Source organism: Bubalus bubalis, chromosome 9, assembly GCF_019923935.1.
Source record: "Bubalus bubalis isolate 160015118507 breed Murrah chromosome 9, NDDB_SH_1, whole genome shotgun sequence".
Classification (NCBI taxonomy): domain Eukaryota; kingdom Metazoa; phylum Chordata; class Mammalia; order Artiodactyla; family Bovidae; genus Bubalus; species Bubalus bubalis.
The window spans coordinates 49,407,403-49,430,558 of record NC_059165.1 but is presented as its reverse complement, the minus strand read 5'-3'; the positions used below and the strand labels follow the sequence as shown (position 1 = coordinate 49,430,558).

The 23,156-nt window shown below is 50.2% G+C and overlaps 1 long non-coding RNA gene across 1 annotated transcript in view; it reads left to right on the top strand.

The window, feature by feature from the left end:
* The window catches only part of LOC112586864, a 31,078-nt gene extending 13,540 nt beyond the window's left edge, over positions 1-17,538 (top strand). The window contains exon 2 of the long non-coding RNA XR_003111338.2: positions 16,029-17,538. This is a non-coding gene — a long non-coding RNA (uncharacterized LOC112586864). The remainder of the gene's footprint in view (positions 1-16,028) is intronic.
* Positions 17,539-23,156: the final 5,618 nt, after the last annotated feature.

The following is a 23,156-nucleotide window of genomic DNA, read 5'->3' as shown; positions in this document are numbered from 1 at the left end:
CTGAAGCACAACCTGGAAGGCCCCCAGGCTTCCCTTTCTTAGCAACAGAGCATATTTTAATTTGCCTGTGGGCTTCATTCTTTGGAGGGAAGTTCTGCTGGAGGGAGCAAGGGGGATAGTGGAGAGAGGAAGCTGTGGCCCAGAGAGGGAGAGTTAGCTCACCAGAGAAACATTGCCAGACATCAGAGAGTAACTGCAGCTCAGTGGGAGCTGGGGCTCAAAGATGAGGCCCAGCCTGAAGCAGCACCCTGAATCCTTCCTGGAAACCCTCAGTTTCCATCTTCCACTGGTTGTGACCCACCTGCTTTGGATTTTTACAGAACTCACCTGAGCTTATGGGACTGAACTCTGTCAATACTTAGCATACAGAGGGGAGAGTTACAGGGTCTGCTATCATTGTCTTTGTCTAGGACTTCCCAGGTGGTTCATTGGTTAGGACTCCATGATTCCACTGCAGGGGGCATGGGTTCGACCCCTAGTCAGAGAATTAAGATTCCTGCAGCACAGAAAAAAATATTGTACAAAACAAATGCTAAAAAAAACTCTTTGTCTAAGGAGGAATATAGATGTGCGAGTTGGACCATAAAGAAGGCTGACGGCCGAAGAACTGATGCTTTTGAACTATGGTGTTGGATAAGACTCTTGAGAGTCCTTTGGACAGGAAGGGGACCAAACCAGCCAATCTTAAAGGAAATCAATCCTGAATATTCATTGACAGGACTGATGCTGAAGCTGAAGCTCCAATACTTTGGCCACCTGATGCGAAGAACTAACTTACTTGAAAAGACCATGATGCTGGGAAGGATTGAGGGCAGGAGGAGAAGGGGGCAACAGAGGATGAGATGGTTGGATGGCATCACTAGCTCAATGGACATGAGTGTGAGCAAGCTCCAGGAATTGGTGATGGACACGGAGGCCTGGCGTGCTGCAGTCCATGGGGTCAAAAAGAGTTGGACACGACTGAGCGACTGAACAGTAGCAACAAAGGATGAATACAGGCAAGAAACAACAGTGTGTGCATCAGGTTTAGCAACAGGCAGTGAGGGGGCCTATGGGGTCCGCGGGGGCAGCTCTGGCTTGGTCAGGGGCCTCCAAGCAGGTGCCTAGAGTAGGGGTGCAGAGGAGGAGCAAGGGTCAGCCAAGACAGAGAGAAGAAGGTGGGGAGAGCTCCCAGGCTGAGATAACAGCCTGTGGGAAGCTTGAAGTGTGGGGAGGTGGGCCCTCAGGGCTTCGGGGTTAGGCCTCTGTGCTGTTGTGGAAAGGCTGAGGGCCTTGACAGGCAATGAGCAGCTCCTCCACTCCTAGGCCTAGCCATTTCTGCTGGGTGAGGATGGTCCCAAAGAAAGGCAATGCCAAAGAATGCTCAAACTACCACACAATTGCACTCCTCTCACACGCTAGTAAAGTAATGCTCAAAATTCTCCAAGCCAGGCTTCAGCAATACATGAACCGTGACATTCCAGATGTTCAAGCTGATTTTAGAAAAGGCAGAGGAACCAGAGATCAAATTGCCAACATCCGCTGGATCATGGAAAAAGCAAGAGAGTTCCAGAAAAACATCTATTTCTGCTTTAATGACTATGCCAAAGCCTCTGACTGTGTGGATCACAATAAACTGTGGAAAATTCTGAAAGAAATGGGAATACCAGACCACCTGACCTGCCTCTTGAGAAACCTATATGCAGGTCAGGAAGCAACAGTTAGAACTGGACATGGAACAACAGACTGGTTCCAAATAGGAAAAGGAGTACGTCAAGGCTGTATATTGTCACCCTGCTTATTTAACTTCTGTGCAGAGTACATCATGAGAAACGCTTGACTGGAAGAAGCACATGCTGGAATCAAGATTGCCAGGAGAAATATCAATAACCTCAGATATGCAGATGACACCACTCTTATGGCAGAAAGTGAAGAGGAACTAAAAAGCCTCTTGATGAAGGTGAAAGAGGAGAGTGAAAAAGTTGGCTTAAAGCTCAACATTCAGAAAACTGAGATCATGGCATCCGGTCCCATCACTTCATGGGAAATAGATGGGGAAACAGTGGAAACAGTGTCAGATTTTGGGGGGCTCCAAAATCACTGCAGATGGTGATTGCAGCCATGAAATTAAAAGATGCTTACTCCTTGGAGGAAAGTTATGACCAACCTAGATAGCATATTAAAAAGCAGAGACATTACTTTGCCAACAAAGGTCCATGTAGTCAAGGCTGTGGTTTTTCCAGTAGTCATGTATGGATGTGAGAGTTGGACTGTGAAGAAGGCTGAGTGCTGAAGAATTGATGCTTTTGAGATGTGTTGGAGAAGACTCTTCAGAGTCCCTTGGACTGCAAGGAGATCCAACCAGTCCATCCTAAAGGAGATCAGTCCTGGGTGTTCTTTGGAAGGAATGATGCTAAAGCTGAAACTCCAGTACTTTGGCCACCTCATGCGAAGAGTTGACTCATTAGAAAAGACGCTGATGCTGGGAGGGATTGAGGGCAGGAGGAAAAGGGGACGACAGAGGATGAGATGGCTGGATGGCATCACGGACTCCATGGACGTGAGTCTGAGTGAACTCCGGGAGTTGGTGATGGACAGGGAGGCCTGGCGTGCTGCGATTCATGGGGTCGCAAAGAGTCGGACACGACTGAGCGACTGAACTGAACTGAGGATGGTCAGGGTGGGGTCCCAGGGAGCTGCCCCGCCCACCGTGAGGACTGCAGAGGGCTGGAATGATGTCTTTCCCCTGGATGTCCACTAGATGGCGCCAGATCACCAGGCCTCTGGGGGGACAGACAGGCTTTGGCTGGGGCTGGTACACTGGAGTGAGGAGCGGGGCAGGGGTAAGCTTTGTAATTTCCGAGCCTCGAGGTTGCTTGGGGAGTGTAAACGTAAGTCAGAGTGTGTGTGAATCTTCACTTTTGTCAGGACATCTACTTGGGACACGGCTGTGATTCGTCTTTGGTGTACATTCTCCCTTAGGGCCTGGTCACACCCCAGGAGCTCAGACTATTAGTTTTCCAAAGTGGAACTGAGACAGAAGAAGGTTGGCGCTGTGCCCAAGGTCACTTGGCTGGTTCAAAGTGGAGTAAATAGTAAATAGTGACCAGGCGTCCTAGGACAGATCCCAGCCACATGGCAGGACCCACTCGTGAAGGAATTGCTCTGAGTCACTCTGAATGGAAGAACAGAGTCCAATGGGTTGGTGGTACCGGGATACGAATCCTGCGCGTTTATCCATTCAGCATGTTTGTTGAGCACCTACTACTATGTGCCAGGCACCGTGCTGGGCATTGGTGAACAATAAAGCAACTGGTAACAGACGAAGGCTGTCAGGGAGACAGCCGGAGTTAGCCAGCTGACAAGCAGACCCAAGAAGGTTGGGGGGTTGGTGAGGGAGCCTCAGTCTTAGAAGGGCAGTGAAGGACTCAGGGTCAGAAGGTACAACCGTGAGGCGGGCAGAGAAACAGTTGAAGCAGAGGCTACAGCTCATACAAAAGCTGCCAAGGCGGGAAAGTGTTGAGTGACTGCACGGAGATGGGGGGCTGGTGGGGAGAGGGGAGGGAGGGCAGGTCATCTCTGGGGCGGAGTCGGGGGGTGGGGGGAGAGGGTGTCTGACGACCCTGGTGAGGGGTGTGTATTATCATCTACATATCGTAAGAAGGGAGAGGAGCTTTAAGCAGGGCTCGCACAGTGTGATTTGCGTTTCAAAGTCCACTCTGGCTTTGTTTAGGATTCGGGTGAAGATGACCACACAGGTGAGAGACGATGGTGGCTCAGAGCATGCTGGCAGCTGCGGAGGTGGAGGACAGTGTCTAGGTTTGAGAGGTACTTTGGAAGTAGAATCAGCAGATTTTCAGATGGATTGCATGCAGGGGTGAGGATGATTCCAGGTTCCAAGCATGAGCAACGGGTGTACAGTGGGGCCATTTCCCAAGGTGGGAGAGCCTGGGGAGGGCCTGAGCTGGGTGGAAGATGGGAAACAAGGTCAGGCTCTGTTATTTTTGAAGCCATCCCTGTGAAATCCTAGTAGAAAGATGGGGCAGGCAGCTGGGGCTCGTTGGAAAGGTTGAGGCCGCTGAAATAATCTCCAGAGCCTCTATTGTTCATTGTTCAGTCGCTGAATAGCGTCGGACTCTTTGTTATCGCATGGACTGCAGCACACCAGGCTTCCCCGTCCTTCAGTATCTCCAGGAGTTTGCTCAAAGTCATGTCCTTTGAATCAGTGATGCCATGCAACCATCTCATCCTGTCACCCCCTTCTCCTCCTCCTGCCTTCAATCTTTCCCGGCATCAGGGTATTTTCCAGTGAGTCAGTCAGGAGTCTGTAGATTGTACTTACTACTTATTAGTTTTAAAATATTTATTTATTTGGCTGCACCAAGACTTAGTTGCAGTGCTTGGGATCTGTCTTTGCTGCAGCACACACACTCTTAGTTGCAGCATGTGGGATCTAGTTCCCTGACCAGGAATTGAACCTGGATCCCCTGCTTTGGGAGCATGGAGTCTTAAACACTGGACCACCAGGGAAGTCCCTAGACTGAACTTAATGTCAAGGGACTGGATGAGCTCACTCAGCCCAAAGTCCAGGCAGCTCAATAATGGGAGACTGTGAGGAGAACCCCATGGCTCCAGGTGTGATGGGCAGCCTTCTGGATGTATTGATGACTGGTGGAGAGGGCAGCCTCTGTGAGGGTGGTGCAAGGAAGCGGCCCCTGAGGATGTGAAAGACCAGGCCTCAGGTGGCCCTGGGGCCGCGTGGAGGAGCCGGACTTGCTGACTCTGCCTCTTTGTCTGCTGAGACCTTCCTTCCCAGGAGCGCTTCCCCCACCACCATCTGGCAGATGGCCCCAGGGACACAGACCCTGGTCCGGGGCTAGGGGGGAGGGCGGCCTCTGGGAAGGGGCTGTAATTTCAGCTGGGGGCCGGGCTCCTGGGTTTCAGTGCCACCTGGTGTGAGGTTCCTCTTTCTGGCACCTCCCCCACGACTGTCTCTGCTGACCGCCCCACCCCCTGCTGCAGTTAGTGAGCCTCCCGCAGAGGAGGGGAGGCGGGCCAGGCCCAGGGAGTGCTCCCACCTGGAAGGGGCTGCCAAGTTTAATTAGTGCTTGTGAAGCCTTGGGACCTGCCTCTGAGAGCACCCCCCCCTCGCCCTGGACTTTCATCTTTGAAATTTCCCCACCAGCCTGGTTGAAAGGGCCAGGGAGGGGCCAGGTATTAATAGTAATTATTAGTTTCACAAATAAAGAGGAGAAACGGGATTATCTCCGAGCCCAGCCAACTCGTTAGCCCCTCTTTGTGTGCCTGTCTCTCCTTCCTCTGGCTTCATTTCCTTTCTCTTTGCACTTTTCCTCCTCTTCCCCTCTCCTCCCTGCCTCCGGGCCTTGCCTCTTCTGTCTGTCCCCATCTCAAGGCCTCAGGATCCGCCTGCCCCCCTCGGTCTCTCAGCTCTCTGTGTTGGGATATCCGGAGCACCAGGACATTCAGGGAGCACTCCTGTGCTTCTCTGGGGTGCAGAGGCAGAGGGAGAGGCAACATAGCGGGGAGATGGGGTAGAAGGGCGTCTGTGTCCATTCATTTATTCACTCACTGTTTTCCAAATAGCTACTGAACATCTGCCATGGCCCAAGCACTGGACTGGGCCCTTAGGACTCAGAGGTGGACAGGACAACAACGGCCCTGCCCTGGGGATCTCCCGGGGAGGCTAGGTAGTAAACAGTAAGCTGACAGGTTACACTTGAGGGCACAGATAGATGCCTGCTAGGAAGGGATAAACAGCATCTATGATGCAGAGCTAAGGGTGGGGGCCCCGTGAGGCTGGGGGATGAGGGACACATCCCTCGAGGATGTGGCATTCCAGCTGAGAGCTGAACAATGAGAAGGACCTCACAAGATAATTGTTGAGAAAAGTGTTCAGGGCAGGGAGAACAGCCTTTGCAAAAGCCTGAGGTGAAGACTGTGGACCTTGCCAGAATGTGAAAGGAGTATGAGGTGGCAAGAGGTGGGTCCAGAGAGCGAGGCCAGGTGCGCTGGGGCGGGTGGGCCCACAGCCGGGCCCCTGTGCACTCACCGGGGCCCTGTACCTCACTGAATGTCCTGCTGTCCTGTGTTGGAACTCTTAATTTTATTTATTTATTTATTTGGCTTTATCAGGTCTTAATTGTGGCATGCGGAATCTTTCACAGTGGCTCATGGGCTCCGGAGTGCTCAGAGGCTCAGTAGTTGTGGCACAGGGACTTAGTTGCCCTGCCCCATGTGGGACCTTAGATCCCCGACACGGGATCGAACCTGTGTCCCTTGCATCGGAAGGCAGATTCTTAACCACTGGACCACCAGGGAAGTCCCATTGGAGTTCTTAATTTTTAAGCAAGGGGTTCTTCTGTGTTTGCATTTTGTACTGGGCCTCATCAATTATGTAGCTGTCCCTGCTTGGGGAGGTCAGCAAAAGAAGTGGCTTTAAAAAAAAAATTAAATGTGTATAGAAATATGAAGGCTGGTGGGCTGGTGTTTGGTGAATGAATGAACGAATGGAGGAATTTGGGTGCACACGTGTGTGAGCTTACCTATGAGGCTGTCACCGGGCCACGTAGGCCTGGCCAGGAATGCTGCTAACACACAGCCGTGGCCCTGACGTGCTCCCGAGTCCTGCAGTGCCTGCTACATTTCTCACGGCCGTTGCCAGAGAGGCTCCAGGGGCTACGTGCACCAAGCCCAAGGCGGCACCATGAAAAGGGGTGGTGTGGCCCGGCTTCTTCCAGGCCCCGTAAGGGGAAATAAGGTGACTCCTCTACCCCAGCTGGAGGCAGCCCTGTCTTCCCTGTGAGACCTGAGACTTTGGAGCCAGAAAGATTTGAGTTCGAACTGCCTTCACATCCTCACAAGTGGATGTGTGGATGCAGATAACTGGACTTTGGGCAGGTGATTTGCTTCTTCAGTCCTCAGTTTCCTCATCTGTAACATGGGGATCACTACTTAGAATTTCTGAGATGATTCAATGTGGTAATGAAAGGGAAGATTTTGGCAGAGTCAGAGCTTGGTAAATATTTGTAATAATAATAATAGTTTTTATACCCATACAGTCTCTGGAGACTTGGGTAAAGATTTGCTTCTGCCCCCAAATGTCTGCATAATCATGAACAAGTCTCTGAATCCTCCTGGTCCTCAGCTTCCTCTTGTGTTAAAATTGGGGTGATAACAAGCTAAGTCGTCTCTAAGCAGGGTGGTCAGGACGAACCCACACATTCACTGCGGAGCTTGTTTGAGAACTGATGTGCCCATATGACTTGTTGGCACATTCCTGACCCCCGCCTCCCCCATCTCGGGGCAGATTTTCTCCAAATACGCCCCTTCTTCAGAGAGAAAAGTGTCCTCCCTCCCCACACCTCACCCAGTTCTTGGCAGTTCATGGAACCCAGTCCCTGGATTCCCAGCCCCGAGGGTGATTGTCCTCAGGCTAGAAAGTCTGCCCGTGAGTGACCCTCAAGGTCAGGGTCTGAAGTTGGGCAAGGAAGAGGAAGGTCCACAGCTGGGGCAGCGTTGACTCGGGGGAGGGGGGCGGGGGGGTGAATTAAAGGCAGACAAAGGAGCTGGAGCCCCAGTCCCCACGGTCTGGCTTCCTGCCTGCCTCTGGGCAGGAAGCAGCCAGAAAGCTGTGAGAATCAGTCTCTGACTAAGGGCCCAGGCGACAGTCTTGGAGTGGGTAGAGCCCCGACTTCATCTCCCACGTTCACCACCAAAGGCTGATTTTGGGGAGCCTCCAGAACCCATGGGAAGCCCTGAGCAGCACCCAACACCAGCCTGGGAAGGGGAGCCTCTCCTGTAGGAGTCCTGGCCAGAGGAGACAGGAAGGGAGAGCTACAGGGTCCTCGGCCACCCGCAAGTGCAGACCCGGTGGGCAGGAAGGCTGGGTCCATGTCCAGCTGCTGCGCTGAATCAGCAGTGTGACCACAGGGTCACTGAGCCTCTCTGTGCCTCAGGCTCCTCATTGGGAACGTGGGGGTAATAGTCACACCTTCTCAGAGTTTTACTGGGAGAACTAAGTGCCCTGAGGTTCTTAACAAAGCCTGACACATAGTGAGTGCTTTGGAGAGGCTAGTTATTATTATCGGCTTTTAAAAAATGAGGCCATGCCATGAGCCACGACAGAATTTGTCAGATCTCTGGATGGACTAGTTTGATGCCTTCCCCATTTTGATTTTGATTTTGATTTTTTGGACGTGCTAGGTCTTCCTTGTTGTGCACCGGCTTTCTCTAGTTCTCTAGTTGTGAGTGGGGGCTACTCTTTGTTGCAGTAGGTGGGCGGGCTCCTTGTTGCAGTGGCGTCTCTTGGAGCGCAGGCTGTAGGTGCACAGACTCTAGAGCGTGTGGTCTTCACGGCCACTAGAGTTGTGGCACATGGACTTAGTTTCCTCGAGGCATGTGGAATCTCCCCCGACCAGGGATCAAACCCGTGTGCCCTGCCTTGGCAGGTGGATTCTTAACCACTGAAGCAACAGGGAAGTCCACCCTTCCCCTATATTTTGCTCTGTTCTTGGCTGGCAACAGTCATTCATTCGTTTATTCAAGAAGTATTTATGGAGCATTTTTGTGGCAACAAAGGGATGGGGGACCCCAAAATGGAACGGTTCTTGGACAGGGCATTTGAGCGAGAACTAACTGTGGGCTTAGTTTCTGTATACTCAGATGCCCACTGCCCTGGAGCTGTGTGTCAGCCAGGTCACAGAGCAGGGAGCCCAGGGGAAGGCACGGACACACGATCACACAGTTACTGCTAGCAGTAATGGAAGCGAACCCTGGCCCACATCAGTCCAAAGCCAGTGCCTTTCCAAATCAAGGTTCCAGGGCTGCCTCCCTGCAACACCCTTTGACTGCCTCATCTGCACCCCCACTTTGGCAGAGCCAGAGGCCACCCCCACTCCCTGGAGGCCAAAGGTTGGGCTGTATTCTGCAGCCCTCTCCAGCAGGATTTTTGTCATTTCCTCCCTGGTTCTCCTGACCATACAGAACAACCTTGGGGCTTTCCTCAGAGGGGAAACCCAGCCTGGAAGCAGCCTAGCCTGGAAAATGTGGTTGTGGGTAACTTCTGATCTCCTTAGTTGCAGAGCATCTGAGTGCCTGGGAGTGGAGCAGGACCAGGACCAGGGGCGGGGGCGCGGTGGGGGGTGCTCCTTGAATGGGTGCTGAGCCAGTGATTCCCCTCTGGCTCTGTAGCCTGAGACAGGTCATAGCCCCTCTCTGGGCCTCAGTTTCCCCACCTGTGAAAAGTAGAACAGTAACAAAGCTACAGCACCAGGCCCTTGCATGGCCTTTGTGCTGGGAGTTGACAGGCTGATGGCAAGTTCTCCTGCCCATCTTTCCTCTTGGGCTTTTGTGAGGATAAAGGAGGCTGTGGCTACAAAAGGACTTTGAGGCAGAGGACAGAACTGGATACCAGGTGATGCAGAAGCTGATGGCTGTTGATGGAGACCCTCCCCCACCAGGTCCAGCTTCTGCCTCACCCAGACTCTGCCTATGCCCAAGCTCCCATTCCCCAGATCCCCTGTAGAACCTGGGGCAGGAGGAGCCTGGGAAGAGCCTGGTTGGAACCAGGAAAGCCTGGGCCTGGCACAAGCATCCACAAGCTATGGGGTCACCCATTTGGCTGCAACCCCCCCGTGGACCTTCTAGCAGCCTCACTGACACCTTGCCATGCCGGGTTTGTACCTTGACTTTCCCACAGGTAGAGGTGGGGCAGGGAGAGCAGGAAGAGGAGGCCTGTGGCTAAGCAGGAGGCCACCTTCTGGCAGATCACCACACTCACCTTATGCCTGGGTGGGCCTCAGTTTCTCCATCTGCATTGTTCAAACATACATCACAGGACCTCACAGCCTTCTGAGGTGCAGTGGGTGGGTCTCCGACTTCTGCCGTCCTCAGACCTCCAGGCCCTAGCCTCGAACAGATGGAGACCAGTTCCACCCTCAGGGCCTTCCATCTGGGATCTGAACCACAATCCCCAACCCCATCTGCTTGCAGCAGCCTCCCAAATGCTCTCCAGAGTGGACGGAAACCAAGGGTGGGGAGGCAGGGGCATGCCCCCTCCCCAGGAGGACTCAGAGGCAGGAGTCTCACTGCCAGGCTTGTGCGCGCAGATGGAGAGCTGACGAGCTGGAGGGATGGTGGGAGAGGCAGTGCCATGTGGAGAGGCCGGCGCCCTGGGCACCCAGGCCCGCCCACCCCCGCTTCCTCCGGCTGGGCCAGATGGTGGGGGCGGCCGAGGAGTGGGGTCCTTGCTCCTCTCTTCCCCCACCAAGGGGCTCTGCAGGGGCCTGGATTTCTTTCCACATAGAAGACACATGGGGAGAAGCCTTACCCACACGGACTTGGGGCAACACATTAATCCGGTGGAATCACATTTGAAGCGTTACAGGACCTGAGTATGCTGGAGAATTCTAGAATCTCGGAGGCACAGCATCTCAGAATTTTAGAAAAGTGAGTCATAGATTGTAGCTTTCTAAACTGTGCTGTGCCAACACTGTAGCCACTGGCCACGTGTGGTTATTGAGTCCTTGAAATGTAACTAGTCTGAATTGAGATGAGCTGTGCATTTAAAATACATAGTAGATTTTGAAGACTTGGTACAAAAGAAAGACTTTTAAACATCTCATTAATAACACATTAATTACATGTCAAAATGATAATATTTTGGATATACTGGGTAAAATACAATGTATTACTAAAATGAATCTCACTTTTTTTTTTTTTTTTTGCTTTTAAAACATGACTGCTAGAACATTTTAAATTTCATGTGTTTCATTTCAGAATTTTAAAGAGATGGAATTTCAGAACCAGGTTTCCAGATCTTTATATCACTAGCTGACTTTGAGCCTTAGATATTAACTCCCAGAGCCTGGGAGAATCTGACAAGAATCCTGGTCCTTCTCCCAGCGCAGGGATCCTCTAGCCCACCCTGACCAACACTGACCAGCCTTTGCCTACCCATTCCCTCCTCCAGCAGAGAACTCAACTGCCGCCATGGCTGCCGGGCTTTTAGAATGGCTACAGTTTCCGGGTGTCAGGTGGCATCTACTTCCCACAGCTTTTTCCACCCTCATGGTTGGTTTCCAGAGCCTCTTCTAGGGCCTCCCAGAACAGATCTGCATCCTTCTTCCCCGTGAAAAGTGTGGAATTTGAGTTCTGACCCTACCCCCCACCCCAGGCCGCGTCCTACAGGCTGCAGGGTCTACCTCGACCCCTGTTCCCCTACAGGTGAGCTTCAGGGAGTCTCAGCTCCTGATGCCCCTATCTCTTAGCAGAACCTGGGATCCCAGTGATCAGGTGAGGGTCTTCCAGCCTCTCCCAGTCTATAGACTGTCTTGTTTGTCTGTCTGGGGAACTGCCTTCCCTGTGCAGTCTGCAGGCCCTGCCCTGTTCCCAGCTCCAGAGGATGTATGATGGTGACTGCCGGTGCTGGGATGTTGGGGTGACACAGGAATCGGGGAGTTGATTCAGGATGCCTTAAATCTGCCTGGAAAATGCTTTTTCTGATTTTAAGAGATGGTGGGGAGGAAAAAGGAAGAGGCTTTCTTATTGACAGACTCAGGAATTCCAAGGCAGTACTAATAGGTGACTCACTCAGCACCTGAGCAGTTCCGAGAAGGAAGATCAGAGGTCAGTCAGGGAAGGCGTCCTGGAGGAAGTGGGATTGGAGCTAGGACTTGAAGGAAAGGAAGGGGTGTTAGAGTTGTGAAGAGGTGGAGATGAGGGCATTTTCCTTGGCAGGAAGAATGCTGGGCACACATGGCCGGGACCCAGGCCTTGAGGGTCCCAGGTTGCCTGGAGTAGAAGGGTGAGAGGGCAGTAGGGCTGTGAGGATGGGTCAGCTGGCTGAGGGCCTCTGGGGAGGTGTGTGTGTACAATAGAGAAAGGGGGAATCCCAGTTAGCTGTAGGAGGATGTTGGGTAAAATAACAGTAACATCTGTAGCAGCTATGCCAGGCACGGTGCTAAGTCGTTTCCTAATATTTCATTTATTCTTATCAATAACCCTATGATGTAAGTACTGTTATTCCCATTCTACAAATAAACAATTGAAGCCAAGATAAGGGACAGTAAGTGATGACTGACCTTGGATTTCCACACAGGATAGTCTGGCTTCAAAGCTCTTAAGCATTGGATGGGGGGTTGTGGGGAATGGAGATTGGTGGGGAGAGTGGTGTGTGCAGTGGGTAAATGAATGGGTGTGACCCTGTTGTGTGTAAATAAGGGAGGTGATCCCCACCGCTTCCCTCCTGCTTCCCTCACCCAACCCCAGCTCTGTCTCAGGATAGACTCAGCCCAGACAGGTCTGTGTGAAGATGGGGCCTTGCAATGATAAGAATTTCCATGCCTGTTGGAACAGATCGCCCCAGACAAGAGTCTGGTCACCATGGCAGTTTTAGAGCCAACCTCCCACCGGGGTCAACACTGCCCTTCCCTCCCCTCCTTATATGCTGGCGCAAGTCCGGGACCCGGGAGCGGTGTCTAGACTTGACCCTGGGGGCCACCTCCTTCTCAGCTTCTGATGTGCACACAGCCAGCCGAGTGGAAGAGTTACAGGCAGGCGCCTCCTCCGGCTGTCCTGGCTTGGCTGCATCGCTGGTGATGGAGGCAGGCCCCTGTTCCTCTCTGGGCCTCAGTTTCTCCATTTCTGTAAGTAGGCAGATTGCATTCATTCAGGAATCATAAACTAAGGTGACAAGGTGGCCCAGGAGGAGAATGCAAACGAATGAGGTGAGGTGGGTGGGGGTGTGTATGTGTGTGTTAGGGGTTGAGGACCCAGGAGAACTGGAGGCAACCTCCCGACCAGGTGACTTGGCCCATCCTCCCTGTTTCATTTGGTGGAGCCCCCAGGACCCTGAGACACAGTTTCTTTAACTGGGAGTTGTGGTGCCCACCCCATGGGAGTGGTGAGAATGAACTGATGAGAATAATTGGTGGGAATCTTGAGGAGAAATGCCCGCTCCCCTTTGATGAATGTAATCTTTTTATTTGAGTCATATTAAAAGTATTTATGTCTAAGCTCATATAGCTCAATATCAAAAAACAAACAATCCAACTAAAATATGGGCAAAAGACCTAAATAGACATTTCTTTCTCCAAAGATGATATATACATGACCGATAGGCACATGAAAAGATGCTCAGTGTCACTGATTTTTAGAGAAAAGGAAATCAAAACAACAATGAGGTATCACCTCACAATGGTCAGAATGGCCATCATCAAAAAGTCTATAAATAATAAATTCTGGAGAGGGTGTGGAGAAAAGGGAACCTTCCTACACTGTTGTTGGGAATGTAAATTGGTGAAACCACTATGGAAAACTTCTCAGGTGGCTCAGAAGGTAAAGAATCTTCTCTCAGTGTGGGAGATCCAGTTTCGATCCCTGGGTCAGGAAGGTCTCCTGGAGAAGGAAATGGCAACCCACTCCAGTATTCTTGCATGGAGAGCTCCATGGACAGAGGAGCCTGGTGGGCTACAGTCCATAGGGTCAAAAAGAATCGGATACAACAGAGCAACTAATACCCACACAACATGGAAAACAGTATAGATGTTCCTTAAAAAACTAAAAATAAAGTTTCCATATGATCCAGTGATCTCACCTAGGTGTACATCTGGGAAAAAATGAAAACTCTAAACTAAAAAAGATACATGTGCACCAATGTTCATAGCAGCATTATTTACAATAGCTAAGACATGCAAGCAGCATGTGTCCATCACAGATGCCTGGATAAAGAAAATGTGGTAAACATGAACTGTTGAATATTACTCAGCCATAAAAAAAGAATAAAATAATGCTATTTGCAGCAACATGGATGGACCTAGAGATTGTCCTACTAAGTGAAGTCAGAAAGAGAAAGACAAATGCCATGTTATCATTTATATGTGAAATCTAACAAAATAATACAAATAAATCTAAATAAAAAAACAGAAACAGACTCACAGATATAGAAAACAAATTTATGGTTACCAAAGAGTAAGGTGGGGGAGGAATAAATTAGGAGTATAGGATTAACAGATATACACTACTATACATAAAATATATGTTGTTGTTCAGTTGCTCAGTCGTGTCCGACTCTTTGCAACCCCACGAACTGTAGCATGCCAGGCTTCCCTGTCCTTCACCATCTCCTGGAGCTTGCTCAAACCTATGTCCATTGAGTCAGTGATGCCATCCAATCATCTCATCCTCTGTCATCCCCTTCTCCTCCTGCCTTCAGTCTTTCTCAGCATCTTGGTCTTTTCTAAGGAGTCAGCTCTTCTCATCAGGTGGCCAAAGTATTTAGGCTTCAGCTTCAGCATCTGTCCTTCCAGTGAATATTCAGGACTGACTTCCTTTAGTGTTGACTGGTTTGATCTCCTTGCAGTCCAAGGGACTCTCAAGAGTCTTCTCTAACACCACAGTTCAAAAGCATCAATTCTTTGGTGCTCAGCCTTCTTTATGATCCAACTCTCACACCCATACATGACTAGTGGAAAAACCATAGCTTTGACTAGACAGACCTTTGTTGGCAAAGTAATGTCTCTGCTTTTTAATATGCTGTCTAGGTTTGGCATAACTTTTCTTCCAAGGAGCAAATGTCTTTTAATTTCATGGCTGAAGTCACCATCTGCAGTGATTTTAGAGCCCCCCAAAATAAAATCTGTCACTGTTTCCATTCTTTCCCCATCTATTTGCCATGAAGTGATGGGACCAGATGCCATAATCTTCGTTTTTTGAATGTTGAGTTTTAAGCCAGCTTTTTCACTCTCCTTTTTTACTTTCATCAAGAGGCTCCTTAGTTCTTCTTTGCTTTCTGCCATAAGGGTGGTGTCATCTACATATCTGAGGTTATTGATATTTCTCCCGACAGTCTTGATCCCAGCTTGTGCTTCATCCAGCTCGGCATTTCGCATGATGTACTCTGAATATAAGTTAAATAAGCAGGGTGACAATATACAGCCTTGATGTACTCCTTTCCCACTTTGGAACCAGTCTGTTGTTCCATGTCCAGTTCTAACTGTTGCTTCTTGACCTGTATACAGGTTTCTCAGGAGGCAGGTAAGGTGGTCTGGTATTTCCATCTCTTGAAGAATTTTCCACAGTTTGTTGTGATCCACACAGTCAAAGGCTTTAGCATAGTCAATGAAGCAGAAGTAGAAGTTTTCCTGGAATTCTTTTGCTTTTTCTATGATCCAACAGATGTTGACAATTTGATCTCTGGTTCCTCTGCCTTTTGTAAATCCAGTTTGAACATCTGGAAGTTCTCAGTTCACGTATTGTTGAAGCCTGGCTTGAAGAATTTTGAAAAAATTTGAAAAATATATGTAGCAATAACAGTTTACAGCTCAGGGAATCATATTCAATATCTTGCAATAACCTACAATGGAATATAATCTGAGGAAATATATATAACAATCACTTTCTGTACATCTGAAACTAACACAATATTGTAAATCAACTTTACTTCAATTAAAAAAATGTATTTAGCACCTGGGGATCAAATGAAGAGAACTGAAGAATGTGGAAGCCAGATAGAGGAGGAAAGTGAAAGTGAAAGTGAAGTCGCTCAGTCGTGTCCGACTCTTTGCGACCCCATGGACTGTAGCCTACCAGGCTCCTCTGTCCATGGGATTTTCCAGGCAATAGTACTGGAGTGGGTTGCCATTTCCTTCTCCAGGGGATCTTCCTGACCCAGGGATCGAACCCGGGTGTCCCACATTGTAGACAGATGCTTTACCGTCTGAGCCGGAGGAGTGGATGAGAAATGGCCTGGGGGTGAAGGCAAGACCAGTGCAGAGCCCCTCTGGAGAGGTTGGCCAAAGAACAGATTGCTTATGACCCTCGGCTTCTGCCCCCAGATCGGCAGGCTGGAACTGGGCCCTGCCGCACCCTCAGAGGACTTTGAGCCTATTGCAGTTACCAATTTATTTACCAATTTATTACAGTTTAGAGACCACAAGTACTTGTGAGTTTTTCTTTTGCCAGGTTGTAACTGGTGCATCACAATGAACACAGTAAAAAAGGGAAATTAACCGATTTACATTTGTTTGCAGAAGCCATTATCTTCTTGGTGTGAAGATTCTGAAGACCTTTCACCCTCCATCCCTGTTCTCTTGGTCAAGTTGAACCCTTTAAGGACTTGGAAGACTGCGGGCCAGTGGCCTGAAATCCCGTTCAGCTGCAGCTCAGCTCTTTGAACAGCCAAGGGTTATCTCCCACAGATTGGCCAAACCTGCGTTTTCTCCTCTTTAAAATAGGGTGAAAAGTCCTCCACTGTGAAAAACTCTCAGGACTACTGTGGAGTCACCAGAAACTGCTTTACAGAATGGGAAAATGCTTTAGGAAACACGGGGAAAGTGCTGCGCCTGCAGAGGATTGTGCTAGCCGCGACCTCGGCTCAGGCCGCTCCTGGGAGTGAAGGATGCGCTGAGGAAAGCGGGACACACATCCTTGGGTGGGCTCTGCCTGAAACAGGAAGCCTGGCCCCAGGGTCAGGACTGCTTTGGAAACCAGCTGCAGATGCTCTTCAGCAGTAGGAGCATAGATCAAAGTGGGAGTGCAACAGGGAAGGGTTGGGAGAACCCCATGGAAGTGAGGAAGTAGGGCAGGGAACCCAGGTGGTCCTGCACAGTTTGGGGACTCATTGCCCCTGGGCACTGAGGGGTGGGTTAAATGGTAAGAATGTAGCCTTTGAGTTGGGTGGACCTGGATGTGAAAACTCCTCTGCCACTCCTGTCCGGGAGACCATTGGGCAGTTTTTTTACCTCTTTGAGCTACAGCTCTCTGGGCTGCTCAATAACAAACGGAAAGCAGGTAGCATGCCCCAGAGTGAATGATTAAGTGCTGTTAATTTCTCCCATCTCCCACCTCTGACCATCTTTTGTTCCATTCCAGGACAGTTTATATCCATTTTCCATCTGATGACCCGCCCATTTCACAGATTTTTTTCCTTCATTTGTTTAACAGAAAGCAAATAGTCCCCGTACTTGAGGAAGTGTGTGACTGTGTGTAGGAGGGAGAGAGGGAGAAAGACAGGAAACTCGTACAGCATGTGGTCAATGCTGTAATTACGGTGACCATGTTCTCCAGACCACAAATCAGATCACATGGTCAGACAGAGGCTATTTTCTGCCTCCACTGAAGTCCAAACATGAAATCACACGTAGTTACACATTCATCGAATGACCTTTTACTTTTTTAGAGAAGCAAATGACATGAAATTTGGATTCTCTGTGACAAATCCCATCATCGTACCAGAAAATCACTAGACCTGTGACTAAGTCCCATACAGAGAGCCCTGGCAGGAGCAGGAAGACTTCCTGTAGGAGGTGCTGCTTAAGTGGGGTCTTGATGTCTGAATAGGAGGTCTCCAGGCAGAGAAAGATGGAGTGACCTTAGCGCCCTTGGGACAGGACCTACCCTTTCTGTTCTACAGAAAACCTTGTTAGAAACTGGGGGTGGAGGTAAAGTAGGCAACAGTGTCTGTTTTTAGTTACTTTTCGCTTTCATGTTCCAAAGATCTCCTGGGAAATAGAATTGTTACAGGCCAGTACAACACAATTATAGTGCGTCATATCTTGTGATGCATTTACATGTTTGTCTCTGCAGTGGACTGTACATTTCTTAAGGACACGGGCCACATCTGTCTTGTTCATCTCTGTGTCCCTCTACTTCCCCTCCCCCACCAGGATGGTGTGAGGAAAACTTGAGCAGAGGTGCTGCTGCTGCTGCTGCTAAGTCGCTTCAGTTGTGTCCGACTCTGTGCGACCCCATAGACGGCAGCCCACCAGGCTCCCCCATCCCTGGGATTCTCCAGGCAAGAACACTGGAGCGGGTTGCCATTTCCTTCTCCAATGCATGAAAGTGAAAAGTGAAAGTGAAGTCGCTCAGTCGTGTCCGACTCTTAGCGACCCCATGGACTGCAGCCTACCAGGCTCCTCCGTCCATGGGATTTTCCAGGTGAGAGGGGGAGTGGGGTGCCATCGCCTTCTCCGAGGAGAGGTACTAATCAATGTAAGATGAAAAAAAAAATGTACAAAATGCTGTAAATGGGCATTTTGTAGGCAGACATTGTTCTTTGTTTTGTGATGAATCTGTTGACTTTTATTTTGTTTAGTTAGCAAATATGTGCCGGGTGCCGGCCTGCCCTGTGCCCTGCACTGTATGGGGGTCCAGAGCTCAGCTGGGTCTGAGACAAATGTGGTCCTGCCCCTGCACAGCTTGCCCTCTAGAGAGAGGCAGCCCACAAGTAACTACGAGGGTGATGAAGAGGGACTATGACAGGTAGACCTGGAAGTAGTTTCGGTTAGGGACACAGGGAAAGCCTCAGGAGGAAGTGAGATTTAACCTGATGTCCCTCAAATAAAAATTAACCATTTAGCTAACATTTTCAGTTCAGTTCCATTCAGTCGCTCAGTCGTGTCCGACTCTTTGCAACCCCATGAACCGCAGCACGCCAGGCCTCCCTGTCCATTACCAACCCCCGGAGTTTACCCAAACTCATGTCCATTGAGTTGGTGATGCCATCTAACCATCTCATCCTCTGTCGTCCCCTTCTCCTCCTGCCTTCAATCTTTCCCAACATCAGGGTCTTTTCAAATGAGTCAGTTCTTCGCATCAGGTGGTCAAAATATTGGAGTTTCAGCTTCAACATTAGTCCTTCCAATGAACACCCAGGACTGATTTCCTTTAGGATGGACTGGTTTAATAGAGCTTATTATGTGACAGGGGCTTCCCTGGTGGTTCAGTGATAAAAGAATCCACCTGCCAATGTAGGAGACATAGGTTCAATCCCTGGGTCAGGAAGACCCCCTGGAGAAAGGAATGGTAACCCAGCCCAGTACTCTTGCCTGAGAAATCCCCTGGACAGAGAATCCTGGCGGGTTATAGTCCATGGGGTTACAAAAGATGTCAGACACGGCTTAGGGACTACACAACAACAACTTCCTGTGAGAGGCACCATTCTGAGGGCTTCTTTACATGTTTAACTCATTTAATTCTCACAATGGCCCTGTGAAGTGCAGACTACCATTATCTCCTTTTAGAGATGAACACAGAAAGTTTGAAAAACTGGCCCATGGGCACACAGCTTGTAGAGCCAGAATTCAAGCCCAGTTAGTCCACACACTTAACAAGAAATTAGGTAAAGGGGAAGGCCAGGCATATCATTTAGGACAAGAGATAAGGCTGGACAACAAGTTGGGGAATTTATCGTGAGAGCAATGGGAAGCCATCAATGGTTTAAGTAAGAAATGAGCATGGTGAGGTTACCTTAGAGGAGGCAAAGTGGGGGGCAGGGAGCTGTTAACACGGGCCAAGGCAGACAAGATGGTGACTTGGACTAGAGTGGTAGTGATGAAGAGAACTGGATGGGATTGGGTTAGAGAAACAACTGGAGGCAGAACCAATGGAACTGGCTCATGGATGGGATGCGGGGAGAAGAGGCTTGTGTCAGATTTCTGGCATGGACATGTGAACTGGACATGTCCATGGAGGAGGGGGAGAAGCAGGTTTGAGCAGATGCAGGTTTGGAAGTTCAGCCTTTGATTTATGGCGTTGGATAAAGGGGACCTTGGGACAACTGAGGAGCATGTCGAGTGGTCAGTAAGGGGAACAGTTGGACTGAGGAGAGGGTGTGGGCAGTGGGGGTTATCAGAACAAAGAAGGTCCCCAAAGCTCCAGGAGATGTGGTGGGTCCTGAGGGAATGGAGAAGCAGGGCATCTCAACAGTCCTCCTCAGAACCCCCCAGGGTATGGTCAGAAATGGGAGTCCTCAGCTCCACCTAGATCCTAGGCCCAGGGAGGCCAGTTCCCTGGGTGGGGCCTGGGTGTGGCCTTTTTGCAGGCTTTCCAGGTGACACTAAGCAGGAGGGCCTTGGGCCCAACTTGGTGAACAGTAACTCTGAGGACTTGAGAAGAGTCAGAAGAACTGTCAGGGATGGGGAGTTACCCCAGCTGACAGCCTACCTCCCCCCAACCCCTCAGCTCCATTGATGAGATGCTGGCCTTGCCCAGCTTGGGCAGGAGGATAGCTGGTGGCCTGACCAGCCTCGCGTAGCCTGTCTCCTATCACCTCCTTCACCTGCGTACAGCCTGCTCACTCCAGCTGGCCCTCAGGATAACATCCCTTCCATTGGACCCCTCATAGCAGGTCACCCATAAAGCGCTCCCAATCCACCTCTCCAGCTTTCTGGCTCATTCCTTCCTTCCTGTTTCCTCCCCCTTCCCCCTACCCCTGTCCATGCAACACTCAGCTTTTCCTGAATGCTTTCCATGTGGCCTGTAACAGGTTGTTCCTTATACGAGGAATATCATCTCCTCACCCCTATCCCTTCCGGTTTCTCTAGATCCTGCTCAGAGGCTGCTTCCCCCTCAGAGTCCCTTGTTCTGCTCCCCTCTTACTGTGGGCCATAGAACTTGCCCTAGGTTTGAGGGGATGGAGGAGCAGGGCATCTTGACAGTGTCCCTCAGAGCCTCCCAGGGTATGGATTAGAAATGCGAGTTGTCAGTTCCACTGAGACCCTAGACCCAGGGAGGCTGATTCCCTGGGTGGGGCCTTTTTGCAGGCTTTCTGGGTGACAGTGAGCTGGGGGGCCTTGGGCCCTCAGCTCAGGAAGCCTCTGGACACAGAGAGGGACATGCAGATCATCTCCAGACACACCTGGGCACTTCTTGAGAGTGCAGATCTGTGTCCTTTCAACCCTGTATCTGTTACCAAGAACACAGGGCTTGATGCAGGGAAGACGCCTGCAGGACCTCATGTGGATGAAAATGGTCTTCTAAAGCAGATTTGAGCGTTAGATTTTGGGGCTTGTTTAACCTGCCCAAGACCCAGACAGTATTCAGGGATTTTAGATCGTTGACTGCAGGAACATGGATCATAAAAGAGAATGTGCTGGTGGATGCTGATTTCCCTGGCTAAACTGATGGCATGGCTGGAGTATGCCCTAGGAAGTCACAAGCCTGTCTTTGAATAAGGCCTGCGGTTTGGGCCTGTGGTCACCAACCCTAGGCTAAGTCCTACTGACTGTGCTCCATCTAAACCTGTCACATGGACATGACTGATCTTGAGCCTGGTCCCACCCCCCAGCAGCATACCTTGCTCAAGCCTTTGAGTCTTTCCCTCTCTGAGACACGAGTGGGCTGGCTGAAATCCCTCCTCCCTCTCAACCCCCCCACCAGCACAGGGAGGTTACTCTTTAGGGAAATTGGGGTGAGTCTGTCTTACTCTTAAGAGTCCGGCTTAACTTTTCTACCTCTCCTGGCTTTGCGATTTTTTTTTTTTTTCACTTATATTTTTTGTTTTATTGCAAGATATTCACTTTACAGTATTGTGCTGGTTTCTGCCACACATCAACATGAATCAGCCACAGGTATATATTTGCCCCCTCCCTCCTGAACCTCCTTCCCATCTTCCACCCCATCCCACCTCTCTAGGTTGTCACAGAGCGCTGGGTTGAGCTCCTTGTGTCACAAAGCAAATTCTCACTGGCTGGCTGTTTCACGTAATGGATATGCTTCCATGCTTCTCTCTCGATCCTTGCCACCCTGTCCTCCCACACCATGTCCACAAGTCTGCTCTCCGTCTGTCTCTCCACTGCTGCCCTGCAGACAGGTTTCTTTCTAGACTCCATACACGTGTGTTAATATACAGTGTTTGTCTTTCTCTTTCTGACTTACTTCACTCTGTAAAATAGACTCTAGGTTCATCCACCTCATTAGTACTGACTCAAATGCCTTCTTTTTTAAAGCTGAGTAACATTCCATTGTATGTATGTACCACAGCTTCTGTATCCATTCATCTGTCAGTGGACATCTGCTGCTGCTGCTGCTGCCAAGTCGCTTCAGTCGTGTCTGACTCTGTGTGACCCCATAGACAGCAGCCCACCAGGCTCCCCCGTCCCTGGGATTTTCCAGGCAAGAACACTGGAGTGGGGTGCCATTGCCTTCACCCAGTGGACATCTAGGCTGCTTCTATGTCCTAGCTACTGTAAAAAGTGTTGCAACGAATAATGGGGTGCATGTGTCTTTTCCAGGTATGGTTTTCTCAGGGTATATGCCCAGTAGTGGGATTGCTGGGTCATATGATATATATATATATATATATATATATATATATATATATTTTTTTTTTTTTTTTTTTTTTTTTTTTCTTTAAGCTTTGCTCCTACAGTGAGGTAATCTTGAGCCTCTGAAGGCTCTTAGGAAACCACCAATCTATTGCTTTCCAAATTTGCTCTAGTCTCACTCCAGGCCTATGAGTCAGACCTGTAGGGTAGGGTAGGGGCCTGGTGATCTACATCATTAAACAAACTCCTTATGGCTCCTAATCAACCAATCAACTAATGTCCCAGCCCCTCATTTTACAGACAGGCTCATGGATGGCAAAAAGCCCTACCTGGAACAAACACATCTGTGTGCAGGCTCCAGCTCTCAGCCACTTAAGAGACTCCCAGAAATCATTTTGTCTTTCTGGGCCTCAAGGTTCTCATCTATTTAATGAGGATGACCACTGTAATCCTGCCTAATTCACAGGGTCCTTGAGATCCTTGAAATAACACTGGAGGTGGGAAACTGAGGCTCAGTGGGAGAAGAGATTTGCACAATGTCATCCATCTCTTCATCTGCCTGTTACGTGCCAGGCGCTGGGAATTCAGCTGGGAACAACTTGTTGGGGGAGATGACATTCTAGTAAACAATGAAACCAGTAAATGAACAAGATAATCACGGTAAAGGGAATAAAAGGGTTTTCGAGAGTAAGGGCAAAGGGGTAGGGGGTGCGGGGAAGAACTGCGCACGCAGGAGGGGTCCACTCCAGCGGACACCTGGTTGTTGGGGAGCCGTCAGAGGAGGCCCTGGAGGGCTGTCACAAGCCTAGTGGCGGCAGAGCCACGAGGCCCCCTCGGGCCCGGCGGGCCGCTCCCAGGGCCCTTGGAAGCATAGCGGGCGCGGGTCTTTGTCTCCCTCGGTCTCTCTGCAGCCTCTCCGACCCCCCAGTGCTGTTCCCTCCTTGACCCCGAATAACTTGTTGGCTTCACTCAGGCTTTGTTTCCTCGAGGTCACCGCCTCCGGGACTCCCGGCAGCCGCCTCGGGCCCTCGTGGGTCCCGCATCTGACACCCCCTCCCGCCCCCGCCCCCTACCCGCTCCGAGACTGGGGTCAAAGGCAGCCCGCGTCACGTG